Source organism: Orcinus orca, chromosome 2 (assembly GCF_937001465.1).
Source record: "Orcinus orca chromosome 2, mOrcOrc1.1, whole genome shotgun sequence".
Taxonomy (NCBI): domain Eukaryota; kingdom Metazoa; phylum Chordata; class Mammalia; order Artiodactyla; family Delphinidae; genus Orcinus; species Orcinus orca.
In genome coordinates this window covers 146,315,613-146,335,881 of record NC_064560.1, presented here as the reverse complement: position 1 = coordinate 146,335,881, position 20,269 = coordinate 146,315,613, and the positions used below count along the sequence as shown (strand labels likewise).

The 20,269-nt window shown below is 35.3% G+C and overlaps 1 pseudogene; it reads left to right on the top strand.

Moving 5' to 3' along the window:
* The first annotated feature begins 4,405 nt into the window (after positions 1-4,405).
* LOC101276507 (14-3-3 protein zeta/delta-like) lies at positions 4,406-20,269 on the top strand (annotated as a pseudogene).

Sequence of the window (20,269 nt, the reverse complement as noted above, 5' to 3'; positions counted from 1 at the left end):
AAGATAATCCTTATGCCAAAGAGGCATATTTTGGGGTAGTAAATTCTGCTCCCCATTCATGGATAAGCTTATACTGTTTCATATTTTCTTTGAATATATATCTAAAATAGGTTTTTTACATTTTCCAAGTGCTAAGCATGCATAAGTTTTATATTTAAAAAAATGTCCAAACGTTTTATTTTTTAAAAATGAAGTAATGGTGATTCCAATAAATGATACTTTTAGCAATAATGACATGAAGGACAGAGACTACAACATAATACTAAATATTCCCTAGAGCTACATATTGGCTCAGGTATGCTAAATTTTAAATAATTTTAAATAAATTCATATTTATGGCTAAATTAAAAAAGTTCAATTTAATTTTTAGAATTCTCAAACAGAACAGGTGTAAAGTTCAGGGAATTGCACTATCCAGTTATTATCTCACTGTGGAAAATCTCCCTTTTCCTTTCCTCTCTCTTCCTGCTCTTTCCTTACCTTACATATTTGATGAGCACTGACTATGTGGGTGGCACTGTGTTAGGTGCAGAGGATATAAAAAGATTAAACAGCTCCTGTCTTTAAGGAGTTTTCAATTAAGGGTATAAACATTCTTGAAAATTTAACTTCATTTGAAGAAAGTAAACTCAAAGAGATTTAAAAGGAGAAAAGTCTTTGTGACAGCACACATTCAAGTTTAATTATTAAGAATCCCAGAAGCAAGATATACAACTGTATTCTTTGTCTAATGTGCTTAAGAGTGACTTTACAATCTATTAGCTCAACTACGAGAGCTGTCAAGTTGCTGGAATGAAACAGGTAGCCTTGTTTCTTCCTGAATTATAGAGACAGCAAGTGGGAGTGGAAGACCACAGGGGACAGATCTTTGAAACTGTCTCTGATGTCACATTAACAACCACTTTCCTTTTCCTTCTGAAGTGAAAATAAAGCTAAAGGGGTAAAAAAGGGGGAAATAATAGAAACATTTTTATAGTTGCTCTATATAGCACAAGTCAATAATTTCAGGAAGATATTTGAAGAATTTCTTTGTCTTGTGGTTATTTATCTTTTCCAAGTCAAAAGAGTTTAGCAACACGACAACATAATGAACAGTTCAAAAACACTCATAGGTGACCATTTTGCAATCAAAACATACTTTATAAATCCCTATTATTATTCCCCCTTGCTTTTTTTTTTTTTTTAATTTTCTGTCTTATTCCGTTTAAAGGATTTCCTTACTCAACAACACGTCCTTTCAGTAGCTCATGTCTATAAAATCAACTGCCAATGCTAATTGCAGAGGCATTGTACATAGACATTGAGGGGAGACCTCAGGGATAACATCTCTATCTTAAGTTTTGTAGAACCTAAGACTGCTTTTATCTTTTAATTCTCTCTGCAGCAGCTGCATTTATCTTTCAGGAACAGATTTGAAATGTGAGGAAAATGCTAACAAATTTGCCAGTATGTAACCTTTCCTTTCCAATATCATTAAGGATTAGGATGAGTGACTCATTTCTTTATATTATCCATATGCAATTGTGGTCATTACTGACCCCTTAATTATAGCTATTAGATGCCATAAAATTTCAAAACACTTTGCAACCTTCCTATTATTTGCAAACCAAGTCTTTTATTTCAGGGGTGCCAATATTACTGCTCCAATGTTCAAGCATATTTCCTTAATAGTTAAATTTTGTATCCTTCTACTCATGGAGGAAGAGAATATTAATGAGGAATATCTCAAATGATCTCCCCACTGCCATGATCCCCACAAAATATTCATTTTTAATGAATAATAAATGTAAAGAAATGGACATTTTAAAAATAAATGCCTAGAAGTCAAAGTCTGCTTTAGTTACAGACAAAATCATTGATATGCCTGATTGAAAATTACCATTTTTTAATTCATTTGGATAAGGGTTATGTTGTCAAACTCAAATTCATGTGCCCAATGCACAGTGAGGCCAAACAAACTGAAACATTGGAGTGTGGAGCAGACAAAGGTTTATTGCAAGGGTCAAGCAAGTAGTATGGGTGGCTCATGCTCAAAAGACCCTGATAAATTTCAGGGAAGGGTTTTTAAAGGCTAGGTGAGGGAGAGAGTCACAGGGTGTGTGATCTCTGGTTCACAATGCTCTGGTTGGTTGATGGTGAGGTAACAGGGTGGTGTCACAAGGGTTAACATCAATGCTCAGGCTCCAGCCAGTCTGAAGGCTATGTGTTCATGGTCATCATGCAGTTAATTTCTACCATTTGGTGGGAGTTTTAGTATCTGCAAAACAACTCAGGAATGTGTATCAGACACTGTTATATATGTCCTTCAGGGAGGAACTAAAGATTCTGTGACTCTGCTATATGGTTGATCTATTGTTTAAATTGTTACCAGTTCTCCTGGCTCAACTGCTATTTTTTGTTACTACATTTCTTCTGTCATTAATTCTTGAGCCAGCTTTTTTGACTCAGGTGAGGCCTGGGAGACTAAAGTTTTTCTACAGTCATGAGGCAGGCAGAGGACATGGGGAGGTAGGGTCTGTCATGGGAAGACCCCATAGGGTCCTGCTCAGTTACAGTAATAATAATAATAATAATGGCAGCTAACATTCAATTTGTACTTACTATGTGACAGCCATTGTGCTGCCTTACTTGGAATATTTCATTCATTCACACAATAATTGTAATATCTACATTTTATAGATGAGGTTAAACACAGGTGGAAACTGACATAACTAGGATTCGAACCATTGTCTTCTAGAACCTGCTGCTCCCTCCTCCATACTCACATTAATCACTATAATATAATTTGTTCTTTGTTTACCTTTCTATCCAGGTGCCTCTGAAGAAGAATGTAAACTAATTTATTTGGGATGCTTAGAGCTATATTTTGCATGATAATGATTTTCTTTCTATCCCTCAAATTGCCACTTTATATTCTATCCATAAGGTCTATGCATTTTTATGTAATTGTTTTTTTTTTTCTGAGAACATGGTTGCTTATCTCTGTATTCCCTGTTCATAGCACAGTTAGCTCCTGGCAAACAGAAGACACTTAGTAAATATTTACTGAATGAGTAGATCTGCATATAATTTTTATTTAAAAAATTGATCAATCTATGCATGTAATTTTGCTAAAACTTATTATCCAATAACGGTTTCAGAACACCAATAAGGAACATCATCCTAAGTCAATAAGTCGACTTTTGATGCACTAAGTAACTCTGACTAATCTTTTAAGAAATAGCACTACTAGGTCAAAGGCTTTAAACATTTTCAAGTTTTGGTAGATATTGGCAAAATTCCAAAAAGCTACACCAATTTACATTCTCATCAAAGAAGTAGAGGTAGAAAAAAAGCATGATTAGATAAAACATGACTTGATTTACTGCTACAACAGATTACTACAATATTCTGAGCAAGCCACCTGAACTATGTGTAAGAGTTTCTTGATAAGATCCTGGATGGAGATTTCATTGCCTCTTCTAATTACAATTCAAAAGTAGTCACAATATGTATAAAAAGCACTCAAAATTCAAAAATAAGAAAAGAAACCACCCAATTCAAAAGTAGACAAAATATTTGAATAGACTTTTTACCACAGAAGATATGAGGATGGTAAACAAGCACATGAAAAGATGCTCAACATAATATGTCATTAGGGAAACAAAAATTAAAATTACAGTGAGATACCAGTACACATGTTAGAATAGTTAAAACAAGACAAAACAAAACAACAAAAAGCTGACATTAGCCATTCCTGGTGAGGATGTGAAACAGTTGGAATGATTGTTCATTGTTGATGCAAAATGGTACAACTACTTTGGAAAACAATTGAGCAGTTTATTATAAAGTTAAATGTATTTGTGCCATATGATTCAGCAGTCTCACTACTAGGTATTTACCCAAGAGACACAAAAGTTTATGTGTACATCAAAACCTATAGTGCATGTTTATAGCAGCTTTATTTATAAGTGCCCAAAACAGAGACAATCAGTATCCTTCACCATGTGAGTGGATGAACCAACTATGGTATATCCATACAATGAATCATTAATCAAATGGAATAAACTATTGATACAAACCAATAACATAGATAAATGTCAAATGAATCATGCTAAGTGAAAGAAGTCAGACACAAAAGGCTATTGTATAATTCATTCTCTTTCTTCTCTCTCTCCCTGTATAAAGATATGAGATAAAGTTATTTTTAAGGCAGGATAAGAAAATTTTTGAATATAAAATTCTCTCTGCCCATTTGGGCCACTATCTCTCTTTAGTGTGCATTGTGCGTCTCCATTATACATTAACTAGACCTCCTTAGAAGACACAGGAATGCCTGCTCAACTGAAAAGAGCAGTTCTCCTGGTGCCAGCAAGGTAACTCCTTAAGAGATAACATTCCTTTCTAAATCCTGTAAGGGGTCACGATGACCCACTACTCCCCTACTCGCCTTGTATGTGCAGATCTGGACTATGTAAACTGTCAATCTGTTACTTTGATGTGTGACCCTTTGTTTTGAAAACGTGTATAACTGTGCTTTGACCTCTAACCAGTGGAACAATCCTCAGGGCTTTCTGAAAGACTGTCTGCCAGGTTATAACCCTCAGGTTGGCTCGAATAAAATTCCCTACTTCTTTCTTAGACTGACTATTAATTAATTTTTCATCGGCAGTATAAACATTCTGGAAAAGGCAAAACTATAAGCACAGAAAAGAAATCAGTAGGTAGCAGGTTCTAGGGATTGGGAGTGTGTGAGACGTTGACCACAAAGGGGCAACATGGGAAAATTTTCTTTGACTGATAGAATTGTTCTGTTTCTCGATTGTGGTGGTTGTTCTAAGACTTTATGCATTCATTAAAACTCATAGACTTCTATACCAAAAAAGAGCAAATTTATTGTATGTAAATTAAAAGACATAAAAATTCAAATGAATAAAAAACAGAGGAATTACAGAAGCTCACTTTGACACCTGCAAGGCATTGAGAAGGCATTGTGTAGCCTGGTGTGTGCAGGTGTCTGTGTGTGTGAGTGTGTGTATTTTTTGTTGTTGTTGTTGTTATTATTATTATCACTACCATTGCCTTGTAGTACCCAGATTTAGTTAGGTAACAAGAGATGATTAGGCTTGTTTTCTTCTCTATCGTTTCCAATTTGGACCCAGAGAGAAAATTATTGCTAGATTTGCATTTTGTTGCTGTGAGAGTTTGTCTTGATTTACCCCTCTCATTTTATAAAGAGATGCTCATTTAGATTGATCAAGGGGGCTGATATAAAATCATCCAACTTACTTTGGAATCAGAATCTGAAACAGATCTAACTTATTTGTTTATATTCCTATTTAATCAATTTCCCCGTTTTAGCAAGGTTATATACTAATATAACTCCTCATGTATTAATGTTGCTCATAGCTTCAGTCTTTGGAAATCTTGGGTATTTTGTATTGCTGTCATATACTTTTGGAAGTTAAAATTGTCCTTCAGTTAAGTAAAGACAAGATTACCTAACTGTAGCATTAATAAAATTGCAACTAGAAATTCATTTAAGTTCCTCTGAAGAAAATACACTTTTAAATTAAGGTCATATAATTACCATTTTACTCGCCTTAAATTAAACTAGATCAATCCATGTACAAAAAACATTAGAAGTAAAACCATGAATCACTCTTTACTTTAGATGTTTCTTACTTAGATTTTGATTTTTGATTTGACTTTATATTTTGAAGTGTTATAATATTACACATTTAGATTGTGGAGTTTTGTCAAAGTTGGCTGAAAGGTATACCAAAATCAGATTTTTTAGAAGGTGAATGTCTGCTCATCATATAAAAGGATTAGAATCCTGTTTTTGTGTTCAAATTGAGAAAACATTCTTGAGATATAGACTCAGTTCAGGTGTTATCACAGCTGGACAATCTACTTCCCTGGGCATTTATTAAAAGTAAAATACTGTGGAGAGGGCAAACCTCCATAAAGGAGTAGAAAAATGGGAAGAAGCTTAGTCAGTGTCATTAATGTTTATGATAATACTAAGGTGACAGTGAAGGAAGAGAGGTGAGAATAGCATCACCCAAAGTGATATTTTTTCCCCTTAGAAAATGTTTTCCCTGTAGAAACTTTTTAGTAATTATTATTCCATTGCAATTTTGCTTTTTGCCTTTATTTCCAATTAAAAAGATAAAATGTAATCATATAGCTTTTTAAAAAAATGAACAATCTGAACAAGTTTTAAGCTATGGCATTGAGTCAGTTACTAAATCTAAAGTATTATTGAAAAATAAAGGGATTTATCCCTCAAATTATACTTATTGCAATTATAGTTATTCCAACAGCAGAGGTTATTTTACTTAATATTAGTGAGTTTTAACTTTATTAGACAAAGTAGCTTTAGCTATGCTGAGGGGAAAAAAAAAATCAAACTCTTACCCAGTGGCTTTAAATAACAAAGGTGTACCTCCTGCTAAGGCTATAGCAAGTTGCAGTTTGAGCTGCTGTCCTGCACAGCTCCTTTCCAGGTAGGGGCTAAGAGGCCCAGACCCTTCCATCTTGCAACTTTGTTATCTTGAAGTCTATTCCAACAGCATGGAAGGAGAACACAGAGCACAGAAAAGGCGCACCTGATCTTTACTTCCTCAGGCTACAAGTGATGCAACCCAGCTGCTCACATTCTGTCAGAATTGTCCATATTATGGTCTCTAGATGCAGGGAGGCTGGGAAGTGAAGCTTAGCTGTGCTTGTGAGAATATGAAATAATTGGATGAATAAATAGCATTTTCTCTGCCACATATTAAAAAAAATGTTCATGGCATTTTCTAGTTTCTATTAACATAAACAGATCCATTTACTTTGAAAAATGAAGTAAATAAAGTGGCTTGATTTTTTTGGATGCCCAACCACCATTTTCTAAGAATAGTTTCAGAGCTAAAATTTGGTCAAAGAATTTCAGACACCTTTGTTTTAGATCCAGTACCTTTTTACCACGGATAATTTAGGAGCTGAGTCATGCACTTGATTCGGAAGGAAGAAATGAGTTCTGATTAACAGTATCTCTGAGGTAGTTAATTATTAACATATATATCATATATATCTATATATCTGTATTATATCTGAAAAGAAAATAAATCCTGAAAAACAATGTGCTTATATGAAAGAGATGTGAATGTTGGATTTCTGTGAAGCCATAGGATATCTTTATTTGTATTAAATCTATTTATTATTTTGTTTATTTATCCTCTAATTCATTCATGAACTCAGTAGAAAGTTATTGAGTCTCTAAACATAGGCCAGACACCCTGCAGAGCATAAGGATAAAGATGAAAATAAACACGTTCCCTCCCTTTAAAGAGGTTCTAATCTAGTTGGGGAGAGTTATTTCTCACTACTTAAAAACAAAAACAAAACATAAACTATAGAGTCAAGCAAGCACTTTGAAATAGAAAGAATTTGTTCTGCAGGGGAGGAAAATTTGCCACCCTAAAATATATCTCTTTAGCATATTAATCGTTTTTAGCTGGTTACATTCTGAGAAGTGGCACTCTGAAAGGCTCTGAACACCAAGTAGGAGTTGCCCCTTTGTAAGAAACATTTACATTTGTAAGGGAAATTCCCATTTGTAACGGTGTCTCCCTCTTTGTCCTGGAAGAGGAAGATGACCAAGTCTGTTAAAAGTCTTATCAATGGAGAAGGCAAGACTTAAATCTGCATCACAGTCACCCAGTTGCCAATACTGGTAACCTCCCAAAGCTGACTCTCCCCACCCTAGCATCCTCTTTAGGTGAGGAAAGTATTTAAGGTAAGGACTTTGGCCATTTTAGTGATTTACTCAGTTTTCCTGGATTTCTTAGGTATATATGTTATTAAACTTTGTTTGGTTTTCTCCTGTTAATCTGTCCTATGTCAAGTTAATTCTTAGACCAGCCAGAAGAACCTAGAAGAGTAGAGGAAAACTTTTTCCTCCCTGACAGTTCAAAGTGCCACTGGGGACAGAGATGAGGGTGCTACTAACTCTGCTTGGGGAAGAAATCAGATTATATTCTTACTGAGGGATGGGCCTATGTTTAAGATTGTTGTATATTTTCTATAAAAGTTTTGGAAAGCTGTCACTGAATTTGTTTAGAACTGAGTAGGATGATAAGTGTCCTCACAGTATATTTGAATGAATAGTTCACCAACTTCAAAGACCATTTTGGGAATAAACATTTTTCTTTCTGGCTTTGGATATATGCTCCTAAATTGTAATTAGGCATACATGACTAGGTAAATATAGATTTATATAATCTAATTGGGGTATTATTTATTTTCAAAAAATATTTTATTTAAAAAATCTTTGAGATAAAACATGAATATATTTCCATTAAGAATAGAGCAATATGGCAGCACTTACGTAAAATCTCATATTATTCAAAGTCAGTATTCCTTCAGAGAATATGAATCATGAACATGAACATGCTGTTCTTTTGAATTTAATAGCATCACATAACTTTTCTACAAAAAGTTTGACATTAAAAATCATGTTAGTAATGGTACTTATGATGCCGAAAACTCAGCCTCTGTGCACTGGTGCTGAATTGAATATTGAAGACAGAGTTTTGGGTGAAGTAGAAAAGAATAGCTTTATTGTTTTGCCAGGCAAAGGGGGACACAGCAGGCTCCTGCCTCAAAAATTGTGTGTTCCGATGAGGGAGGAGTTTTATGGCAATGGTTCAAGGGTGGGGTTGCTGATAAGATTAGGGTGTGTGTAGGACCTGCACTCCTTTAATCCGGCCTCAGGTGGTCTTCTCTGGAATGAAGAATGCTGACATCATCCATTTGTTGGGGGTTTTAGTTCTGCAAAGAGCTCAAAGATATTGTTATGTGTATCCCTTGAGGTGGAACCAGGACGCTGTCCCAAGCCTGCACTATTGTTTTTTTGGCTACTCCTCCCTTGTCTCTGCATCCCCTCCCTTCCTTGTAACAACTGTTCAAATCTGCCCTTTGGGACTTAGGGAAGGTCATAGAGGCTGGAGTCTTTTCCCTAAAGATAAGGAACGGGGACACAGGAGCCCCAAAGGGTCCTACTCGGTTTCACTTACAAAGGATAAAAAGTTATGTTAAATTATATTGTCATTAGTTGAAAAACACTATTACTGCATTTTTGCCCTTGCAGTTGTCTTCTCGTATACTCTCTTTCTGCCCCCCTAAATTGTATATGTGTTCTTTCTCAGAATTAAAAGTTTTCTTAATATCATTATATTTTATAGATATTATCAAAATTCTTGCAGTCAGGATAGGCATATTTAGGTCAGGTTATGGGGCAAATGGCATAAGACATATTGAGAAAACAGTGGTTCTGGGAAATGACAGACCTAAAGGGTATGACATGTTGTTGGCTTAAACAATAGTCTAGAATGACGAATACCTATTAATATGTGTTCTGAGGGCATATGAACAGTGAGGTGACAGAATATGTTATAGTTTGAATTGGACAGGTCAGGTAAGATACAGAGGTCCAGGAGTAATAGAAGTTAGCATTATAGCATTAAGCTGAATGAGAATAAAAGACATTACATGGTGAGAATAGTTAGATTTTGTTCATTTACTTGTGTGTGTGTGTGTGTGTGTATACGTGCACGTATGTGAATGTGTTGAGTGGGTGTGAATTTATTTCCTGACTTTATCAAAAAAGGATTCAAATCAATTATAAAACACACATGCTAAGACCTCTGCTTCTGGTCAAGATGGATTAACAGGGACAGAGTAGGATGCCTGAAACAAATGCAAGACAGGATAAAATGATGTAACCAAAAGCTGGTTCTTTGAGAAGACTAATAATATTGATAAACATCTAACTAGATTAACCAAGAAAAAAGAGAGAAAACACAAATTAGGAATAAAGAGAGATGACATCACTACAGATTCAGTAGATATATTTAGGGAATATTATAAATAACTCTATGCCAATATATTTGACTACTGAGAGAAAATAGATTCCTTGAATAACATAAACTATTAAAGGCTCACTCAAGAAAAACTAGATAATCTTAAATGCCTTATATCTATTAAAGAATTGAATTTGCATTTCTTAACACAAAGAAAACACCAGGGGGGCTTCCCTGGTGGCGCAGTGGTTAGGAGTCCGCCTGCCAATGCAGGGGACACGGGTTCGTGCCCCGGTCTGGGAAGATCCCACATGCCGCGGAGCAGCTAAGCCCGTGCGCCATGGCTGCTGAGCCTGCGCGTCTGGAGCCTGTGCTCTGTAACGGGAGAGGCCACAACAGTGAGAGGCCCGCGTACCGGAAACAAAAAAAAAAAAAAAAAAAAGAAAACACCAGGAAATTTTACCAGACATTGGGAGAAATAATATTAATTCTACATAAACTCCCCTAGAAAACTGAAGAGGACTGAATACTACCCAATTCATTTGATGACACCAACATTTAAAAAAAACAAAAAAACAAAAAAGAATAAAACAACTACACAATATCCTTTAAGAATATAGATGAAAATGAATCCTTAATAAAATGTTAGCAAACCAAATCCAATAATACATAAGTTGAATATATCATAAACAAGTGGATTTTATCTGAGAAGGAAAGGTTGTTTGCACATTTGATAACTAACCAACGTTCAGAAAAAAAATACACGATCATCCCAATAGACACACAGAAATGCAATTGACAAAATCCAAACTCCATTGCTGATAAAACTGCCAGCAAACTGGGAATTGAAAGAAACTTACTTAAACTTGATAAAAACATCTACAAAACTCCTGTTGCTATAGTCATTTTCACAATATTGATTCTTCTAATCCAAGAACATGGTGTATCTCTCTATCTGTTTGTGTCATTTTTTATTTCTTTCATCAGTGTCTTATGGTTTTCTGAGTGCAGGTCTTTTACCTCCTTAGGTCTTTTACCTCCTTATTCCTAGGTATTTTATTCTTTTTTTGCAATGGTAAATGGCATTGTTACCTTACTTTCTCTTTCTGATCTTCCCTTGTTAGTGTATAGGAATGCAAGAGACTTCTGTGCATTAATTTTGTATCCTGCAACTTTACAAAATTCATAGATTAGCTCTAGTAGTTTTCTGTGGCATCTTCAGGATTTTCTATGTATAGTGTCATGTCATCTGCTAACAGTGACAGTTTTACTTCTTCTTTTCCAATTTGGATTCTTTTTATTTCTTTTTCTTCTCTGATTGCTGTGGTTAGAACTTCCAAGACCATGTTGAATAAGAGGGACAAGAGTGGACATCCTTTCTTGTTCCTGATCTTACTGGAAATGCTTTCAGTTTTATACCATTGAGAATGATGTTTGCTGTGGGTTTGTCATATATGGCCTTTATTATGTTGGAGTAGGTTCTCTCTGTGCCCACTTTCTGGAGAATTTTTATCATAAATGGGTGTTGAATTTTGTCAAAAGCTTTTTCTGCATCTATTGTGATGATCATATGGTTTTTCTCCTTCAATTTGTTAATATGATGTATCACATTGATTGATTTGCATATAGTGAAGAATCCTTGCATCCCTGGGATGTCCCACTTGATCGTGGTGTATGATCATTTTAATGTGTTGTTGGATTCTGTTTGCTAGTATTTTATTGAGGATTTCTGCATCTATGTTTATCAGTGATATTGGCCTATAATTTTCTTTTTCTGTGATATCTTTGTCTGGTTTTGATATCAGGGTGATGGTGGCCTTGTAGAATGAACTCGGGAGTGTTCCTTCTGCAATTTTTTGGAAGAGTTTGAGGAGGATGGGTGTTAGTATTTCTCTAACTGTTTGATAGAATTTGCCTGTGAAGCCATCCAATCCTGGGGACTTTTGCTTGTTGGAAGATTTTTAATTGCAGTTTCAACTTTATTACTTGTGATTGGTCTGTTCATATTTTCTGTTTCTTCCTGGTTCAGTCTGGGAGGCTTGTACCTTTCTAAGAATTTCTCCATTTCTTCTAGGTTGTCCATTTTATTGGCATATAGTTGACTGTAGTAGTCTCTTATGGTTCTCTGTATTTCTGCGGTGTCAGTTGTAATTTCTCCTTTTTCATTTCTAATTTTATTGATTTGAATCCTCTCCTTTTTTTTCTTGGTGAGTCTGGCTAAAGGTTTATTAATTTTATTTATCTTCTCAAAGAACCAGCTTTTAGTTTTATTGATTATTGCTATTGTTTTTTTCATTTCTATTTCATTTATTTCTGCTCTGATTTTTATGATTTCTTTCCTTCTAGTAACTTTGGGGTTTGTTTGTTCTTCTTTCTCTAGTTGCTTTAGGTGTAAAGTTAGGTTGTTTATTTGAGATTTTTCTTGTTTCTTGAGGTAGGATTGAATTGGTATAAACTTCCCTCATAGGACTGCTTTTGCTGCATCCCATAGGTTTTGGGTCATTGTGTTTTTGTTGTCATATATTTCTTTGTATTTTTTGTTTTCCTCTTTGATTTCTTCAGTGATCTCTTGCTTATTTAGTAGCATATTGTTTAGCCTCCCTGTGTATGTGTTTTTTATACAGTTTCTTTTCCTGTTATTTATTTCTAATCTCATAGTATTGTGGTCAGAAGAGATGCTTGATACTATTTCAGTTTTTTAAAATTTACCAAGGCTTGATTGGTGACCCAAGATGTGATCTATCCTGGAGAATGTTCCATGTGCACTTGAGAAGAAAGTGTATTCTGCTGTTTTTGGGTGGAATGTCCTATAAATATCAATTAAGTCTGTCTGGTCTAGTGTCATTTAAAACTTGTGTTTCCTTATTTATTTTCTGTCTGGATGACCTGTCCATTGGTGTAAGTGGGGTGTTAACGTTCCCCACTCTTATTGTGTTACTGTCGATTTCTCCTTTTATGGCTGTTAGCATTTGCCTTATGGATTGAGGTGCTCCTATTTTGGGTGCATAAATATTTACAATTGTTATGTTTTCTTATTGGATTGATCCCTTGATCCTTATGTAATGTCCTTCCTTGTCTCTTGTAACAGTCTTGCCATCCCTATCAAATACCAATGGCATTTTTCACAGAATTAGGACAAAAAAAATTTACAATTTATATGGAAACACAAAAGATCCTGAATAGCCAAAGAAATCTTGAGAAAGAAAAACAGAGCTGGAGGAATCAGGCTCCCAGACTTCAGACTATACTACAAAGCTACAGTAATCAAGACAATATGGTCCTGGCACAAAACCAGAAATATAGATTAAAGGAACAGGATAGAAAGACAATAGATTATCCCACATACCTATGGTTACCTAATCTATGACAAAGGAGGCAAAAATATACAGGGAGAAAAGACAGCCTCTTCAGTAAGTGTTGCTGGGAAAAATGGACAGTTACACGTAAAACAATGAAATTAGAACACTTCCTATCACCATATACTAAAATAAACTCAAAATGGAATAAAGACCTAAATGTAAGCCTAGACACTATAAAAATCTTAGAGGAAAACATAGGCAGAACAATCTTTGATATAAATCACAGTAAGATCTTTTTTTGACCCACCTCCTAGAGTAATGAAAATAAAAACAAAAATAAATGGTACCTAATTAAACTTAAAAGCTTTTTCATAGCAAAGGAAAACATAAACAAGATGAAAAGACAACCCCCAGAATGGGAGAAAATATTTGCAAATGAAGGAACTGACAAGAGATTAATCTCTAAAAATATACAAACAGCTCATGCAGATCAATATCCAAAAAACAAACAGCCCAATCAAAAAATGGGCAGAAGACCTAAATAGACATTTCTCCAAAGAAGATATACAGATTGCCAACAAACACATGAAAGGATGTTCAACATCACTAATCATTAGAGCAAGGCAGCTCAAAACTACAATGAGGTATCACCTCACACCAGTCAGAATAGCCATCATCAAAAAATCTACAAACAATAAATGCTGAAGAGGCTGTGGAGAAAAGGGAACCTCTGGCACTGTTGGTGGGAATGTAAATTGATACAGCCACTTTTTTGAAAAGTATGGAGATTCCTCAAAAAATTGAAAATAGAATTACCTTATGACCCAGCAATCCCTGTACTGGGCATATACCCTGAGAAAACCATAATTCAAAAGACACATGCACCCCAATGTTCATTGCAGCACTATTTACAATAGCCAGAACATGGAAGCAACCTAAATGTCCACCAACAGAGGAATGGATAAAGAAGATGTGGTTCATATATACAATGGAATATTACTCAGCCATTAAAAGGAATGAAATTGGGTCATTTGTAGAGATGTGGATGGACCTAGAGTCTGTCATACAGAATGAATTAAGTCAGAAAGAGAAAAACAAATATTGTATATTAATGCATATATGTGGAATCTAGAAAAATTGGTACAGATGAACCTATTTGCAGGGCAGGAATAGATACACTGATGTAGAGGACGGACAAGTGGACATGGCGGGGGGTGTGTGTGTGAAGGAGGATGTGGGATGAACTGAGAGATTAGCATTGACATATATACACTATATGTTTAAAACAGATAGCTAGTGGGTACCTGCTGTATAGGGCAGGGAGCTCAGCTCAGTGCTCTGTGGTGACCTAGATGGGTGGGATAGGGTGTTGGTCGGGAGTTCCAAGATGGAGGGGATATATGTATACATATAGCTGATTCATCTTTTTGTACAGCAGAAACTAACAGAACATTGTAAAGCAACTATACCTCAATTAAAATAAAAAATCCCACTGCTAACATAATACATCATGATGAAAGAAGGAATGCTTTTCCCCTTTGATCAGGAGAGAATGCATTCCCCTATGACAAAAATCAAGGATGTCTTTCACTATGTCTATTCAGCTTTATATTAAAGCTAGTAAATAAGTTTATCAGACGTGTAGAAACAAGATCAATACATAAGAATAATTGTATTTTGAAATTACTAGCAATAAATATTCACACATTGAAATGAAAAACTATGCCACTTATAGGATCAAAGTTATTAAATACTTAGAGGTAAATCTGACAATATGTAAGATATATACATTAAAATTATAAAATGTTACAGAAAGAAATTAAAGAAAGCCTAAATAAATGGAGAGATATACCATACTCATGGTCTGAAAGATCAATACTGTGATCAACAAATTCACAATCAAAATCCTAGCAGGGTATTTGTTTTGGTAAAAATTACTAAGTTGACTTTAAAATTCATATAGAAATGCTACGGAATGGTTATCACAAAATTGGGTTTGCCTCTTTGTGGGGGTCGAGCCAAAAGACACAACCAAGTGAAAGATCAAGAGAAGGAAGGAATTATTACTTGCAGCAAGTAAGGAGAGCACCAGGGATCTTTCCCAAAGCAACATCTCTCTGAACAGCAAAGTTGGGGAAGTTTTAAGCTAAGGGTACATGTATATTCACGAAGGGACTCATATTCAGTGTCTAAGCTTTTGTTGATTGAAGTCAGGAGGGTCAGAAAAGGTCAACATCCTCCTCCCTTAATTTCCAGTTGATCTGGTGGTTGAGCACTTCATGCTAATCTTTAACATTGAAATAGAACTGGGAGTCTACAACTGATATATTATCTTTACTATTGTTACTGTTGTTGCCTGATAACAGTCCTTTGTTCCTACATTCTTTTGTTCCCTTAATGTTATTAATTGCTGGGACCTGTTCAAGGACAAGCATTGTGACCAGGCTTAGATCACAAAATGTCTTAGGCCAAAAATATCTTCTCTTATGTCAAGAAAGCTATGCTTGGTTCTCTTTCTCTGGGGACCCTCTACCCTATCTGTGTACAGAACTACATGTAGCCCCCAAATTTAAAGATGCTTAACAAAGAAAAAAAAAATGAATGGCTAATACTACCTGATATCGAGGTTTATTATAAAGCGACAATAATCAAGACAGAGTGGTATTGGCATCAAGCTAAACAAATAAAGCGACGGAATAGGAGGAGTCCAGAAATAGACTCATACATATGAAAAACATATTTGACAAAAACACAAAGGCAAGTAACTGGAGAAAGGGTCATTGCTTTCAAGAAATAGACTGGGATAATAGGATACCTATATGTCAAAAACAAAACAAAGCAAAGAACATGAACTCTGATCTTCAGCTTGCATTGTATAAAATATTAACACAAAATGGATTATAGACCTAAATATAAAACGTAAAACCATAAGACTTCTAAGAAAATAAGTCAGTTTGGCTAGAGGATTTGGATTTTTTTTTTTTTCATTCTGCAACTCCACGTGTTCTTCTGAAGTGCCTGCATGTAGTGAAAACACACTCCTTTTAGCTAGAGAAGGTAATAACAAAGAACCTGCAAACACTGGAGACAAACTTGTTCTAAATTATAGTCTTGATTAGGACACTCTATATTTACATTCAAATGTAATCTCTAAGGGGGAGCATTCATTTTGATAGTGCCTAAGATAGGACCTTGCAAAAAGTTGGCAATTAATGGGTACATTTCTTGGGTAAGGTGAAAAATTCTATAAACGGTGTCAAAGAAAAATTGTACTGGACAGAGTTAAGCAGGAAAGAAAGACATTATTCGAGGCTATTGCAACAGGGTAGAGAGGTTAAACCGAATTCTGGGGAACAAAAGGCCAGAGGATTTTTAAGCCCTGGGGCAAGCTGATGGAAAAGTACTGGAGGACTTCAGAGGAGGTTGGTCAATGTGTTAGGCCATCTGTGTTTGCTAATTGGAACTTATGGAAGATAGGCTTCTATCCTCCCACAAAGACTGGGAGATAGTGTCCCTATCTTTCTTGATGATTACATTTCAAAGGAATGGCTCCCAGGTCCCTGAGAAAGACATTCTTGAGTTGTAAAATGGACAAAAGGCTAGGAGAAAATTTATATCTCAAAGGGACAGAGAAATAATTTATGATTGAAAGCTTTCTAAAGTACTTGATCTAAGAAAAGGGAGGTCAGAAGTTTATAGTCTTAAAAAAAAAACCTGTTTACAATTTAGTCAAACTGAGGGGAACTTTAAAGGCCTCAGGCCATCTTGGTCAACAAATTACTGGGAATATCACTCAGAAGTCTAGCCTACTTAACCTTTGCTGTTTTTGACAATTGTAGATTTAACTACTCAAAAGAGGATGAAACTGATTAACATAAATCCATCATCGTGATGGAAAGCAATAACTTAGAGGATGGGTATATGATATTTTTTTATATTAAAATACATGCAAATTTTACTTATTTTAAGGACCTGAAATACTGCAGCATAATACAGTGTAATAGTTCTACTTGAGGCTCATTACTGTGATTTATGATGATTTGGGTTTTGTAATAATGATTCTTTTTTCTGACAGCTAAATGGATTCTAATTTTTTATCCTTTTAATATATCTGACTTTATTCAACATAGTTGGCTTTACTATGAATATATTCAAAAATTATAAAATATTTTATTTTGTGGATTTTTTAATGTATAAAATTAGAAATTATGTGTTAATCTCAAAAATTTATGCCACATTTTGATAAATTATCATGTTGAAATAATATATTCTGAAAAGAGTAACTTAAAGTTTTGTTCATTCTTCTAACATAGGGTAGAAGAATAAAAAGTACATACTGCATGTTACTTTCTTTTTTTAATTAATTTTTATTGGAGTATAGTTGCTTTACAATGTTGTGTTAGTTTCTACTGTACAGCAAAATGAATCAGCTATGCATAAACATGTATCCCCTCTTTTTTGGGTTTCCTTCCCATTTAGGTCACCACAGTGCATTAAGTAGAGTTCCCTGTGCTATACATTATGTTCTCATTAGTTGTCTAATAGCACTAATAGTGTATATGTGTTAATCCCAATCTCCCAGTTCCTCCCACCCCCCTCCCCTTTCTCCCTTGGTATCCATACATTTGTTCTCTCCATCTGTGTCTCTATTTCTGCATTGCAAATAAGATCATCTGTACCACTTTTCTAGATTCCACATAGATGCGTTAATATACAATATTTGTTTTTCTCTTTCTGACTTATTTCACTCTATATGACACTCTCTAGGTACATCCATGTCTCTAAAAATGACCCAGTTTCGTTCCTTTCAGTGACTGAGTAAAGTGCATGTTACTTTCAAGAAAAACATTCATTTTTTGAAATATTTGCATTAATTAGGTATTGACTGAAAAAAAATGCACAGCCTAAAAGTTGAGAATTATGTTTTATTTGGCAGACATACTGAGGACTTAAGCTGGGGAGATAGGCTCTCAGATAGCCCTGAGGGACTATTCTGAAGAGGTAAGGGAGGAGCAAGAATATACAGAAGTTTTTGCCAAAAAACAAACAAACAAAAAAAAAAACAGGTAGTTAGAACATGAAAAGATTACTATTAATTAAAGAAACACCAGAAGTCTTGTGTTCATGAATTTAGTGCTTTTCTATGTATGGGAAGATGCAAGAGAGTCTGAGCTCATTGAAATCCTTCCTTTGATAGGCACCTTAATTATCTAGGTCCAGTATTCTGCTTTCTCCAACCTGAATCCCCTCAGGGTGTGGGCCCTGCTGCAGTGGCCAGTGGCTCGATGGCTGCAAAGTCTATTGTTTTTGATATCACAGGCAACATTCTTTGTCCACAGAGGTGAATTTAAGAATTAAGTGATATCATCAATTATAGGAAATGCTGATTATGTACAACTTTTGTTGTATTATATACAACTTTGTTGTAACTATGGAGGTTACAGTACTTGTGGTAAAAGTGATTTAGAAGGAAACAGAGTGACCCAAGGCAGTCAAACCCAGGCGATCACCTGAATAAGTGAGAATTATTCCCAAACCCTGTAAAAGACTGGAGAAAAATTTACTAAAGAGGTTGGTGATGAGATAAACATTTATCATTTCCTGAGCTGAAATTTCTGCAAGAGTTCATAGGATCAGTTTGGAATCCTCCACAAGGAAAAAGAAGCTACTATAATGAATTTAAGGATCAAGGCGTAACACAATTATTACTTCTTTCATATTCATTTTGCCACAAATTGAAGACAGAAACACAGAGCCTGTGAGCAGCGAGGTCCAGGAACAGTTTCAGCCTCCCCACTGCCATTGCTCAGAGCCAGCAGGACTCCTCTCCATCCACCACCATCCACTTCTGGCACAAGCTTCCAGTCACGGATGAAAACATGCTGGTGCAGAGGCCAAACTGAGCAAGCAAGCTGAGTGATATGTTGACATGGCAGCCTGCATGAAGTCTGTAACTGAGCAAGAAGCCAAATTAATCTCCTCTCAGTAGCTTATGAAAATGTTCTGGAGCCCATAGATCATCTTGGAGGTTGTCTCAAGTACTGAGAAAATGATGGAAGGTTCCAGTGGCTTGAGAATACAGAGAGAAAATTGAAAGTGATCTCCGAGGTATCTGAAAATGATTTACTCTTTTGGAAAAAATTCTTCATCCCCAGTGTTTCACAAACCCAGAGCAAAGTCTTCTACTTGAAAATGAAAGGAGACTACTACTGTTACTTGGTCAGTTTACTGCTGGTGATGACAAGAAAGGATTATGGGTCAGTCACAGCAAGCCTACCAAGAAGCTTTCCAAGTCAGAAACAGAAAATGCAACCAAAAACATCCTATCGTATTGGGTCTGGGCTGTAAGTTCTCTGTGTTCTATTGTGCGATTCTAAACTTTCTGGAAAAAACCTGCTGTCTTGGAAAGAGACCTCTTTTCCCCTCCAGTTTTATTTAAATATAATTCACATATAACACTATATGTGTTAAGGTGTACAACATAAAGCTTTAAAAAATGTATATGTTGTAAAATGATTATCATAGTAAGTTGAGCTAACATCCATCACCTCACATAATTATAATTTTTTTTCCTTGTGATGAGAACTTTTAAGATTTACTGTCTTAGCAACTTTTAAATATACAGTACTGTTAACTATAGTCATCGTGTTGTACATTATACCCCAGAACTTATTTATCTTACAACTGGAAGTTTATACCATTTGACCATCTTCACCCAATTATGCCCCCACCCCCAGCAACCACAATTCTGACTCTGTTTCTATGAGTTTATTTTAGGTTTCACATGTAAGTGAGGTCATATGATATTTTTCTTTCTCAGTCTGACTTATTTCAGTTAGCATAATGCTCTCAAGGTCCATCCATGTTTTTGCAAATGGTAGAGTATCCTTCTTTTTAATGGCTAAATAGTATTCCATTGTATGTGTATAGCACATTTTCTTTACATATTCATCTGTCAATAGACTTAAGATTGTTAAGTCAGCTTTTGATGAAGCCATTGCTGAACTTGATATGTTAAGTAAAGAATCACACAAAGACAGCGTGCTAACAATGCAGTGACTGAGAGGCAGCTTGACATTGTGAACGTTGGATGCCCAAGTGCACAAGGCTGAAGCAGGAGAAGGAGGGGAAAATTAA